This window comes from Myotis lucifugus, unplaced genomic scaffold (genome assembly GCF_000147115.1).
Source record: "Myotis lucifugus unplaced genomic scaffold, Myoluc2.0 scaffold_75, whole genome shotgun sequence".
Classification (NCBI taxonomy): domain Eukaryota; kingdom Metazoa; phylum Chordata; class Mammalia; order Chiroptera; family Vespertilionidae; genus Myotis; species Myotis lucifugus.
The window spans coordinates 1,732,349-1,744,369 of NW_005871123.1; the positions used below are offsets into that span (position 1 = coordinate 1,732,349).

The window sequence follows — 12,021 nt, forward strand, 5'->3', positions numbered from 1 at the left end:
GGGAACAGCCACAGAATACATGGAGGATAAAGGTACAAAATTGTAACCTAAAGAAAATCAATTTAGCTTCACTGCGTTCTGCCATTATCCCAATTGTACCATGTACTTCAGCTCTGCTAAAAGAACTTTAGTACTCATACTGCCCGCTATAAATGAAGTAAACTAGGACCAGGGGGAAGTAGAGAGTGGGAAAGAGATGTTTCAGAGAAGTAGCCCAAGAAATATAATTTTGTTAACCAATGCCACTCCAATATATTCAGTTAAAAAAAATCAAAAGGTGCTAATTAAGAAAGAAGGAAAAATCACCCCTAAGGCCAATACAATAGAATACACACACACACACACACACACACACACACACACACATCATGCTTCTCCTGAAGAAAATGATATGAGCAGAGGTAGTCAAACATACTTGTCCCATTATTCTAAAAGCATGAACCACAGACCACTGCTTATTTAAAAATATGGATTTCTTGGCAAAATCCTATATTTATTGAATTAGCACCTCTAGAAACAAAGACTGTGAACAGGTTCCAGTCTTTGTTTTTTACAGGTATTCTTACAGGTTCCATACACTATAGTTAGAGGACCACTGCTATTTCTATAATATCTTCCCAATATAAAGGTCAGTGTTTTTATTTTTAATTTTTATAAATTTCAAATGTTGAAGAATGGAAGTATTTTAAAATACCTATTTTCTTCTGGTAGACTAATGTAAAAAATGTATTAGTGAACTAATATGAGACCAACATTCTAATATTTTAGATTCCTTAAATTAGGCAAGATCACCAGGGTAAAAATAGTGAGCTAACAAATGGAAGGTTTAAATGTTTCTACTTTCAAAGAAAAGAATTATAATATATAAAATTTGAGCATTGAAAGAATATTAAAAATAAAACAGATTCATGATTATTGAGTAAGGTCTAGGTTTACATGCATAGCTAGCTGGCTGAGTGTAGAGGAGAGATAGAGACAGGGAGAGAGAGAGAGAGAGAGAGAGAGAGAGAGAGAGAGAGAGAGAGATCCATGTTTTCCCAAATACAGTATGACTGTGGAAAACCCCACAAAATTATATAGGAACAGAAAAGGGACTCAATAATGAAAACTAATTAACTCAGCAAGTTTTTATTTTTTAAAATCTTCAACCCTAGAACTCTTCTGTTGATGATCAAATACCCATTTTTCATGAAGAAGACCAACAGCTCTTCCTGTGTGCTAATCCGGCCATCTGACAGATGTCAGATATCAGAACATTGTTGTTATTGTGCATGTTTACATATAATCCAAGAACCAAAACATCAATAAACAACTGGGTCAACTGTGTAAGCACCAGCACAAGAGTAATTCTGTGCTCTGGCCTAGCGATTGGAAACAGATATAAACATTTGTAATTATGCATGTTTCAGACTGCCTTTCATGCACAAAAACAGTTGCTTTAGAAATTGTGGGTGGGGCTGGCCTAACATAAACATGACTTGCCTTTCTGAAGCATAGGATGAGAGATTAGAGTACATGCAAGCACATTAATCATGAAATGAAAATTTTAGGAAGGCAATTTACTTGTGAACTTCTGGGTGTCACTCAACACTGGGTGGAGGTGGGCAAAGAGGGGGAATGGGGCTCATCTGTAAGCGAAAGCAATAAAAAAATGAAAGTTTTGAAACTGCTTGGGTCATTTCCTCATGCTTAAGAACTAATAGGATCATAAGGTGGGAAGGAACATTATGCAGAACATTTTCTCCTTCCACTGCCACATTTCAGACATTCCTTAGATGATATTTGGGGTTTGTTTTCTGACATTGATTTAGCTTTAGAGCAGAATACCAAGGAAGCTCCAATGACAGGTATGAACATGCATACAAAATGCCAACATCCATTTCCCATTTTTACTTTTGTGACTGGACTCCTTCCCATTTTTAGCTGATCCTAGTACTACTTGCTAAACAACCGTATATCCCATCCTATCTTACAGTCAAATGGGACTATGCTCTGGACAATTTCATGTAAGTGAATATGTAGCAGATTTCCAGGAGGTCTCCTTAAATGAACTTCCTATCTTCTTCATTCAAGCATAAATGAAGCCCCTTTGAGAATGGAAGTCACATGTTGGAAGAGTAGATAGGTGGGTACCAGTGACTTTAAAATACTGAGAATAGTGAAGCTGTCAGATTAATTTGAATTTCTTACCTCCAGAATTTTCTTACATGATAGAAAAATAAGCTTCTACTTTTTTAAAACCACTGATTATGCCTTTGTTTGCTTGTATATGGAAATGGAACCAACTTCTATACAGAATACAGATTAAATTTAGCCACTCTGTGTAGCAAGCTTACCATTGGCCAGAGGCTATTTTAAAATTTGAGACTACAGTGGTGAATAAGAATGGACATGGTTAGCTAACCATCTGGTGCAGGGGTCAGCAAACTATAACTCATGAGTTAAATCTCCCCACTGTTTTGATAAATAAAATTTTATTGTAACACAGTTGTTACAATTGTCTATTGCTGCTTTCCTGCTATATTGACAGAGTTGAGTAATTGTGACAGAGTTCTCATGACCTGGAAAGCCTAAAATAATTACTATCTGGCACTTTACAGAAAAAAAGTTTGACAAAACTGATCAGGTGGGAAACCAAGGCAAATAAATGAACATTAGAGTGGTGTGTTGTATATATAATATGAAGGGTCCTTGATGCTGATAGCCTGGACTTGAGAGATCAGAAATATTACTAGAGATGGTGATGTTTAAGATGAACTTAGAAGGATAAGTAGATGGTAACCAGATAAATGAGTCAGTGAGAGCATTCTAAGTTGAGAAAAGTGTATAATCCCCAAACCCCAAAATGACAAGTACTGTCAAGCGAAATGAATACTGAAAATTTCCCCATAAGGAATGGAAGAATAACAACAACCTTAGAAGCGGTTACAGAGGAAGCCAAGAGCAGGATTGAGCTCAGGAAAGATTAGAAATATCAAAGTCATGATTTACTTTTCAGTCAACTTTACCAAGTATTTGCATTTTAAACTTCATTGTCTTTAAGTTTCGCTTAAATCAGAATTAAAGTTTTCCTTAGGAAAACAATGAAATTAGATGTAAAGTGAGTGAGAGTGTGTCAGGGGTGAGAAGGCAGGTGCAGCAGTTGCCCTTAAACCACTAGTCCGGGTGTCAAAGTGAAGTATGAGTAACAATCACTAGGTTACGTGCTGAATTGCAGACCTCAGGTTTCACGGTTTCTAGACGCTGATTCAATGTTCTAGGCGTGGGCTCGGAAATTGGGAATTTACGCAAGTGAAAAAAGTAATTTCAATTAAATGTATCTAGAAGCTCTTTTGAGAAATGCTGCTTTGCTGCTGACCCATGCATCAGAACCTTCTGAGACGCTTGAAAATTCACTCTTGGCTGACGTCCTGAACTAGTGAAAAAAAGAGGGTGGTGCCTTTGGCCCTGTGTTTTAATAAGCTTTCCAGATGATTCTGGTGTGCAATAAAGTCTCTGAAAACATTTCTATATTCCTGGTTCTTGTCTCACAAACCTGTAAGCACTCATGACCAGCAATGTGCAAGGCAGAGAAGCAAGGAGCAGTGTCTGGGCCAGCTTGATTGAGCATGAAGAGGACAACGATTGTGGGACATGGAGGCACTGCCAACTCATGTCTCTTGACTCTGTTTTCTGTTTTTCCCACTTTATGTTTAAGGGAAGTCTCACCCTGTTCCTGAGCCTTTCCTGACTACACAGCTCCACAAACATAGAAGCTGGCCAATGTGCTCCTAGAGGATGTGAGCAGAGTCACTGTTTAATTCAGGAACTACTTCCCTTGCAATCATTTCTAGAGTCACAGGCCTTTCATTCCCAGCTATTAACTAATCTGTAATAACACCTGACATGCATGTAGAACTTTGCTTCCTTATCCTATTTGATCCTGAAAAAGGATATATAACTGGATGTTACATTATGTCTCCAGAAAGTAGTAATTCAGAATTTCCATTTCAGCCAAATACTATTATTTTATTGGTCCAGAGGCAGACATATTTTCAGGATATAAAAGTACATACAGTGGGGCCTTGACTTACGAGTTTAATTCGTTCCGAGACCGAGCTCGTTATGGAGCTCATTAACTCAAATTACTCTGTCAACTCAATGCAAAAAATTGGCCTAGAGATAGCTGGTATCTCAAAAAACTCATTAGTCGGGACACTCGTAAGTCAAGGCCCCACTGTATAGGATTTTAAGTATCCATTTCCTAAGTTGATTTGCACAGTGTATAAAATTTGAAAGTGCTTAAAATCAGACTTACATAAACATTTTGTACTCTCAAGTTGAAATGAGAAAACTCTTTCAAACATAGCACACGTCATAATCTACAATTACATTTACCTAAGTGATTTCTACCTGCATTTATTATGTAACTCATATTTAGAGTTTAGCAATAACTTTGATTACTTACTTGGACTCTGTGCCCTTGATCAGAAGGTAATTTTTGAAATGTCATTTTACTCAGTTCTCATCACATTGTAAGTTGGCAAATGGTTCACTCTTATTAGACTTCTTTTAAAAATAGCCACAATGAAGAAAATAGAAGTACAGCCTAACAAACATGTTATGTTTTAATTAAACTTGGTCAATATTGTCCCGTTTTTACATTAGGAGATGCAAGTGTTAGATGCTATTGGTGAAAATATGTCCCATGAAAATATTTCTTTTTAATGGACAATATAATTATAAACTCAAAGAAATAGAAATGTGCACAAATGATTGACAAACAGATATTTGGGAAATATCCCCTTCTAAATGACAGAAATAGGAAAAAAATATTGAAGTCCACCCATAGAATTTTGTAAATAAACACAGCAAAATAACAAAATAAGAAATCTCCAATTCTCATAATAATATAGATGATATTTAGTATGCATTTGTTCCAGACAAAAAAAGTTACTTTATCAAATATTTTGGCAACTTTGAAAGACAAATCATAGTGTTGAGGGACTTTCTGCTCAATTTTTCTGTAAACCAAAAATATATGGTAGAGCTTGGGTGAGGACAAAAGGAGGAGAAAACAGATGAGCTACTGGTAAAGGAATAGAGATCAGTGATTTTCAGATATGAGCACTATCAGAATCACCTCCAGGTGATTCTACTGGTTCCAGCCTTTAGAGTTTCTTGATACAATTTTATAAGTTATGCGGAAATAACAAGAAGTTTTGAATCATTTGATAATCATTTGAATGCTTTGTTTATGTTTTATATTATTTGATGTACTATAAGGAAGGTAACATAAAGCTATTATCTATACAAATAAAAGCCTAAGTGATCCTCATGCCCTCGCGTGATGCCCTCATGTCATCACAAGATAGCCGCCACAAGATGGCCGCCCTCACGTCATCTCAAGATGGCCACCACAAGATGGCTGCCACAAGATGGCTGGCAGAGGAGGGCAGTTGGGGGCAAACAGGCCAGCAAGGGAGGGCAGTTAGGAGCAATCAGGCAGGCAGGCAGGAGAGCAGTTGGGAGCCAGCAGTCCTGGATTGTGAGGGGGATGTCTGACTGCCGGTTTAGGCCCCACAGGGATCCCACAGGAATTGGGCCTAAACCGGCAGTCGGACATCCCCCGAGGGATCTCAGATTGGAGAGGGTGCAGGCTGGACTGAGGGACACCACCCCCTCCGTGCACAAATTTTGTGCACCAGATCTCTAGTCTTATATAAATATTTAAGGGAATTTTAGTATTTCTAGCCAATTTTAAATGTCTGAGAAATTTGGTATATTTCTTTGAGATATTTTTTATTAGTTCTCTAAATGTTGATTGTTATACAAAGAATAAATAGAAGTTATAGCTCCATGCCCAAACATACAAACAAAAATTCAGTCACCTAAAATATTCTCTATTTTAGTCATTATTTTGGAAAACACTCACACTTCTATTGTTATTCTATCTATCTTAATGGATTGTCCTGACAAAAGAAAATGTCCAACCACAAAATCTAGCTCCATGCACTAATGATATAAGCTAAAAACCAGCTTACAAAAAACTCCTCTATCAGTGTGGCTCACTGTCATCTACGTAGAATTACCCAATTGGGACAGCCAATTATCTTGCTCCAATTTCTTGAGTGCAGAAGGATGGACAACTTTTGAAGTTGTGTTCCTTATGAAACTTTGTTCTGTACCCTTATATACCATAACTGATTTTTTTTCCCCAATCATCTTAGGACCAAGATTTATAATATCTTTAAGGTAAAAACTGGACAATCTAGGAAATTTGTATCTGTATATATGAAAGCCTAAGTGACCATCGCAACAGAATGGATGACCGAACAGGCTGCGTGGCATGACTAGGCTGGCAGGGGGTTAGTGAGGGGAGACCAAACACTGAGCAGCGGGCTGTATGGGGGAACCAGGCTGGAAGGGGGGTTAGTGAAGGGCGACCAAACACTGAGCAGCAGGCTGTGTGGGTTGAGCAGACCCGCAGGGGGGCAGTGAGGGGTGATGAGGCTGGCAGTGGGGGCAGTGAGGGGTGACCAGGTTGGCGGGGTGGGGCAGTTAGGGGTGACAAGGCAGGCAGGCAGGTGAACAGTTAGGAGCCAGTGGTCCAAGATTGTAAGAGGGATGTTCGACTGCTGGTTTAGATCGGGCCTAAATTGGCAGTCAGACATCCCCCAAGGGGTCCTGGATTGGAGATGGTGCAGGCTGGGCTGAGGGGTACCCCCAGTGAACGAATTTCGTGCTCTGGGCCTCTAGTATAATAATAAATAAATGATAGAGAAAGCAAATAAATCACCTTTTCAGGTAATGTAAAGTTATTTTAATAATAATCACCAAGAGACAGTATAGTCAGTGTCTTTTCTTACCTTTGAAATATAACTTGGAAGTGATTATAATTTTGGAAATTTATGGTGCACAAATACATTTGTCACTCTAAAGCAAGAATAACAAATGTACTGAACTTGTGCTGTTGCTACCTTATACTGTGCCCACAGCAGTCATTTATAAGTAATGAAAGAACCCATACAATATTGCTTGACACAATATCACTGCCCATAAATCAGAACTACCCAGTTAGGGAAATAAATGTGTTAACAATATCAAATATAAACTTATAGATAATTTCTGAAGAATTCTAAAAATGAAAGATAAGAAGTTGACAAATATTGACAGTAAATTATTCCAATTTTCATAAAAGGTAAAATGAATAATGTATCAGTTATATATTGGTGATTAACCACCCCCAACCACAACCTAGTGGGTTAATGCAGCAAATATTTATTATTATATTTTCCAGCTTTTTAAACATATAATTAAGTGAAAATTACATATATTTACATTGTAATTATATAATGTAGTGCTTTGTCACACACATAAATTGAGAAATGATTACTACAACAAGCTAATTTACTAGAACATATCCATCACCTTACATAGTTATCTTCTGTGTGGGTGTGGTGAGAATATTTAAGATCTACTATTTTAGCCTTAGCCAGTTTGGCTCAGTGGTTAGAGTATTAGCCCATGGACTGAAGGGTCCTGGGTTCAGTTCTGGTAAAGCTTGATCCTGGCCCTGGTCGGGGCACATGCAGGAGGCAACCAATCCATGTGTCTCTCACATAGATGTTTCTCTCTCTCTCTTTCCCCCTCCTTTCCACTCTCTCTAAAAATCAATGGAAATATATTCCCAGGTGAGGATTAACAAAAAAGATCTATTTCAGCAAATTTCAAGTGTAAATAGAATAATATTAACTATAGCCACCACTCTACTCTCTGCTAATATGAGTTTATTTATTCATTTATTTTTTAATACATTTTTATTTTTTCAATTACAGTTGACATACAATATTATATTAGTACTAGAGGCCTGGTGCATGGATTTGTGCACTGGTGGGGTCCCTCAGCCTGGCCTGCAGGGATTGGGCTGAAACTGGCTCTCCAACATCCCCCGAGGGGTCCCCAATTGCTAGAGGGCACGGGCCAGGCTGAGAGACTCCACTGGTGCAAAATCATGGCCAAGGAGGGACCATGGGAAGGCTTTAAGGCGTGTCCAGCCTGTCTCGTCCAGTCCCAAATGGCCAGACTCCAGCAGCAAGCTAATCTACTGGTTGGAGCATCTGACCACTGGTGGTCAGTGCATGTCATAGAGACTGGTCGAATGGTCAGACACTTAGCATATTAAGCTTTTATTATATAGGATCAGGGATATAACATAGTGATTAGACATTTATATAACTTACAAAGTGGTCACCCCAATAATTCTAGTACCCATCTGACATCATATATAATTATTATAATACTAGAGGACCAGTGCACAAATTCGCACACAGTAGCCCACCACTCTTGCTACCCCGTCCACCCGCCTGCCACATTCGCCGCCCCACCTACCCACCACTGCTCACCCCATTCACAGCCCCGCCCATACGCCCTCTGCTGCTCGCTGTGCTCACTGCCCTGTCTGCCCACCACCCTCCTTGTTGCGATAGGAGCCTGTGGGCCGCGGTGGAGGGACCAAGAGAGACTTCTGCCTTTAGCTTAAGGTGTAAATAGCTGGAAATAATGTAACACCCAAAATAATAAAATAAAAAGTCACTATAACATATAAAATAATTACTTTTCCTTAAATATCAGATTAATGAAATTTTAGGACAACCACTTCTAAAAATTTGGGGAGCAATAGGATCATTGCAAAATTATCTTTAACCTTTGAGTGAGAATGATTTCAACCCCTGAGACACAGGGATTCATGGCTAGAGTGGGACAACAGAAAACCCCCTGGATCCCACAAGCAGGATCAAGCATCAGGTGTCAAGCAATATCAATTTTATTGCCTGGTGAAAGACAAAAATATAGGCAGACCTTCTAGGAGGTACACACACAAATTTAAGACCTAAAATTGAGAATAAAGGAGACTTGAGGAAAACTTTCTGGTTAAGCTCACAAAAATTCCAGAGGATTTTGAAGCCAATTGTGAATCATAATAACAACAAAACACAAACTCAGCTCAATTCTGAATAAGATTGACCCAACCTTAAAATTAATAGTCTAGCCCTAGCTGGATAGAGCATCGGCCTGTGGCCTGCGGACATGCCCGGGTTGTGGACTCCATCCCCAGTAGGGGGTGTGCAAGAGGCAGCCAGTCAATGATTCTCTCTTATCATTGATGTTTCTATCTCTCTCTACCTTCCCTTCCTCTCTGAAATCAATAAAAAAAAATTTTGATAGCCTAGAAGATGAGATCTAGAATGTGATTTACCATAGTGAATATTATGTTATATATGCTCTTAAAAATAATTTGTATTCTTATCATAGAACATTGACTATGGTAGGGCATATTTTGGGCCTAAAACACCCTAAACCTCAACAAATTAAAAAAAAAATTAAAATTTAATTTCACGGCCTGAAATGGAATTAAATTAGAACTCAATAACCAAGATGTCTGAAACATCCTCAAATATTTGTATACAAATCAGCACACTTGTATATATCATGTGGCTTAACAAAGAAGTAACAAATAAAATTTTAAAATATTTTATATTGAATAAAAATGATATATTAAAATTGTAGTGTCCTACTATAGAAATATTTAAAGGAAAAATTATAGTAATAACATTAATATTAGAGAGAAAAAATTGTCTGAAGTCAATGAACTAAAATTCTCATTTTAAGAAACAAATACAATATAAATGAACAAATATTTAGGGGAGTGTTGGGGGACTGGTGAAGGGGTTGAGAAGTACAGATTGGTAGTTACAGAATAGTCATAGGATATAAAGTACAGCATAGAAAATAAAATCAATAATATTATAATAACTATGTATGGTATCAGGTGGGTACTTGAAATATCAGGGGGAACACATTGTAGAGTATAAGACTGTCTAACAACTATGCTGTACACCTGAAACGAATACAGAATGATACTGAATATAAACAGTAATTTAAAAAAGATAAGATCAAAACAAATGTAAGGAGTTAATTAACCCAAAGTAAGTAGAACAAATGAGATATTTATCATAAGAGCAGAAAGACATTAGTTTTAAAACAAACAATAAACTGCCAATGAAACCCCCAAGAAGGTTCTTTGAAAAGATCAATAAAATTAATAAATCTGTAGCCTAACTATTCAACAAAAAAAGAGAGACGAAGCAAATTACCAACAACAGTCATGAATGAAAGTCACTGTAAAAGCTAGAAATATTAAAACTATGATAAGATAATATTATTAATAGTTTTATGCTTCTAAGCCCAATAATTTAAGTGAATTGGGCAAATTTCTTGAAACACAAATGACCAAAATTTACTCATGAAGAAATAATCTGATGACCCTGTAACCCTGGAACTGTACATTAATATTTAGTTTGAAAATATTCTCACATACACCCTGGCTGGTTGGAGCATGGTCCCATACACAAAAAGGTTGTGGCTTCCATTTTTTACATACATAGGGCACATACCCAGGTGGCAGGTTTGATCCCTGGTCAGCATGCTTATGGGAGGCAACCAATCAATGGTTCTCTCTCTCTCTCTCTCTCTCTCTCTCTCTCTCTCTCTCTCCCTCCCTCTCTCTCTCTCTACCAATTTAAAAAAACACATATCCTCAAGTGAGGCTTAAAATTTTTAAAAAAATATTCTCATATACTTCTTTGTTCTGGTTTTATATAAACACTCGGGAAGTCACCACTCTGTCCTAACAAGAAGTAGAAATCTAAATAGACTGAAAAATCAGCAACTCTTCCTGGATTCATAATAGAAGACAGGACAAGCTACTGCTGCAAGATTGAAAAGACAGACAGGCGAGTACAGGAAGTCATGGTTTACTGGAGCAGAGACCCAACATTGAAAGCTACCTTGGGAACCAGTTCTGGGTTAGGAGAAACAGAAGTGTAATTAACAAATTGTTGAGGGATCAATGTAGACAACTCTGAAAGGGGACCCAGTAATGGGGGCCCCATCATATTGTGAAATTGACCTCGAGGAGCTTGACTATGTTCCCATAGCAAATATCAGAGAAAAATCCCCTCATTCTCTGGCAGATGAGAGGAAAAGTTACCATTTTTTAAAAAATTAACCTGTTTCAAATTTTATTCCCAGGCTTTTTCATCTTAATTAGCTGCAAAGAATGATTTATGGGCAAGCAAAACCCAAAAAAGAGCTGCAATGTCCAGGGGGGTTGGGCTGAAAAATATTAGAGATCTAGGTTTTTATCAGATCCATACACAACATTTGAAAATGCAGTCATAATATAAAATAGCAGCTCCCAGAAACGTCTTCAAGTTTATCTCCTTCAGAAGTTGGCTCAATCAGTTTGCTTCATTCTTGGAAGCCTCATCAAAATTCTCCACAAGACCCGGAACTTCATCATCATCCTCTCCAGCAGCAAGTGGTGCTTTTCCATCCACAGATTGTTTGGGCAGAGCTTCAGCCAGTCCCCTTAGCCTAGTCAGGCTGCCTGCCCCGAGCTGGTTGAAGATGCTGGGCAGCACTTCTGTCAGCTGCTTTGTCTCGGCATGGCCTGTAAGGGTGGAAAGCGTTCGCTGCCGGAGATGCCTGAGCTTTAGAGTTGTTAAAGTGGGTCACTGCTCCTTGGCTTGTGAACGTACTTACCTCTTCAATGCCGGATGTATGGCTTCCCTCTAACTTCTTTAAGGACTGAAGTTTTTATCATCTGCGGTAGCTGTTTGGTGAACCACCCTCTTCTTTCTATGAGCATCTCCTTTCTTGTGCTCTTGTGCCTGCAGTTTGGCCAGTTGCTCTTGATTCATGATGGTTTCTTCCATTGTGTTGGAAAGGAAGTGGGGTCTGGGGGTGGGGGGACACTTGGCCTAGCGCTCAGGGGGTCTTGCGCAGACCGGCTGAGAATGAGCGCACAAACCAGAGCACTCTGCTCCGCACAAGGCTTGCCCTCACCGAAAACTAGCTAACCAGAGCCTAACCTGCTGAGACATCACTAGAGCTTCACGGACCTGGTGTAAGGAAATACCCAGCTCCTGTCCACTCTAGCCATCCTGGCCCAGCTTAGGGGGAGGGAAGAATCCTGAG

At 38.6% G+C, this 12,021-nt stretch overlaps 1 pseudogene; it reads right to left on the reverse strand.

Moving 5' to 3' along the window:
* Positions 1–11,282: 11,282 nt before the first annotated feature.
* LOC102419091 lies at positions 11,283–11,759 on the reverse strand (annotated as a pseudogene).
* Positions 11,760–12,021: the final 262 nt, after the last annotated feature.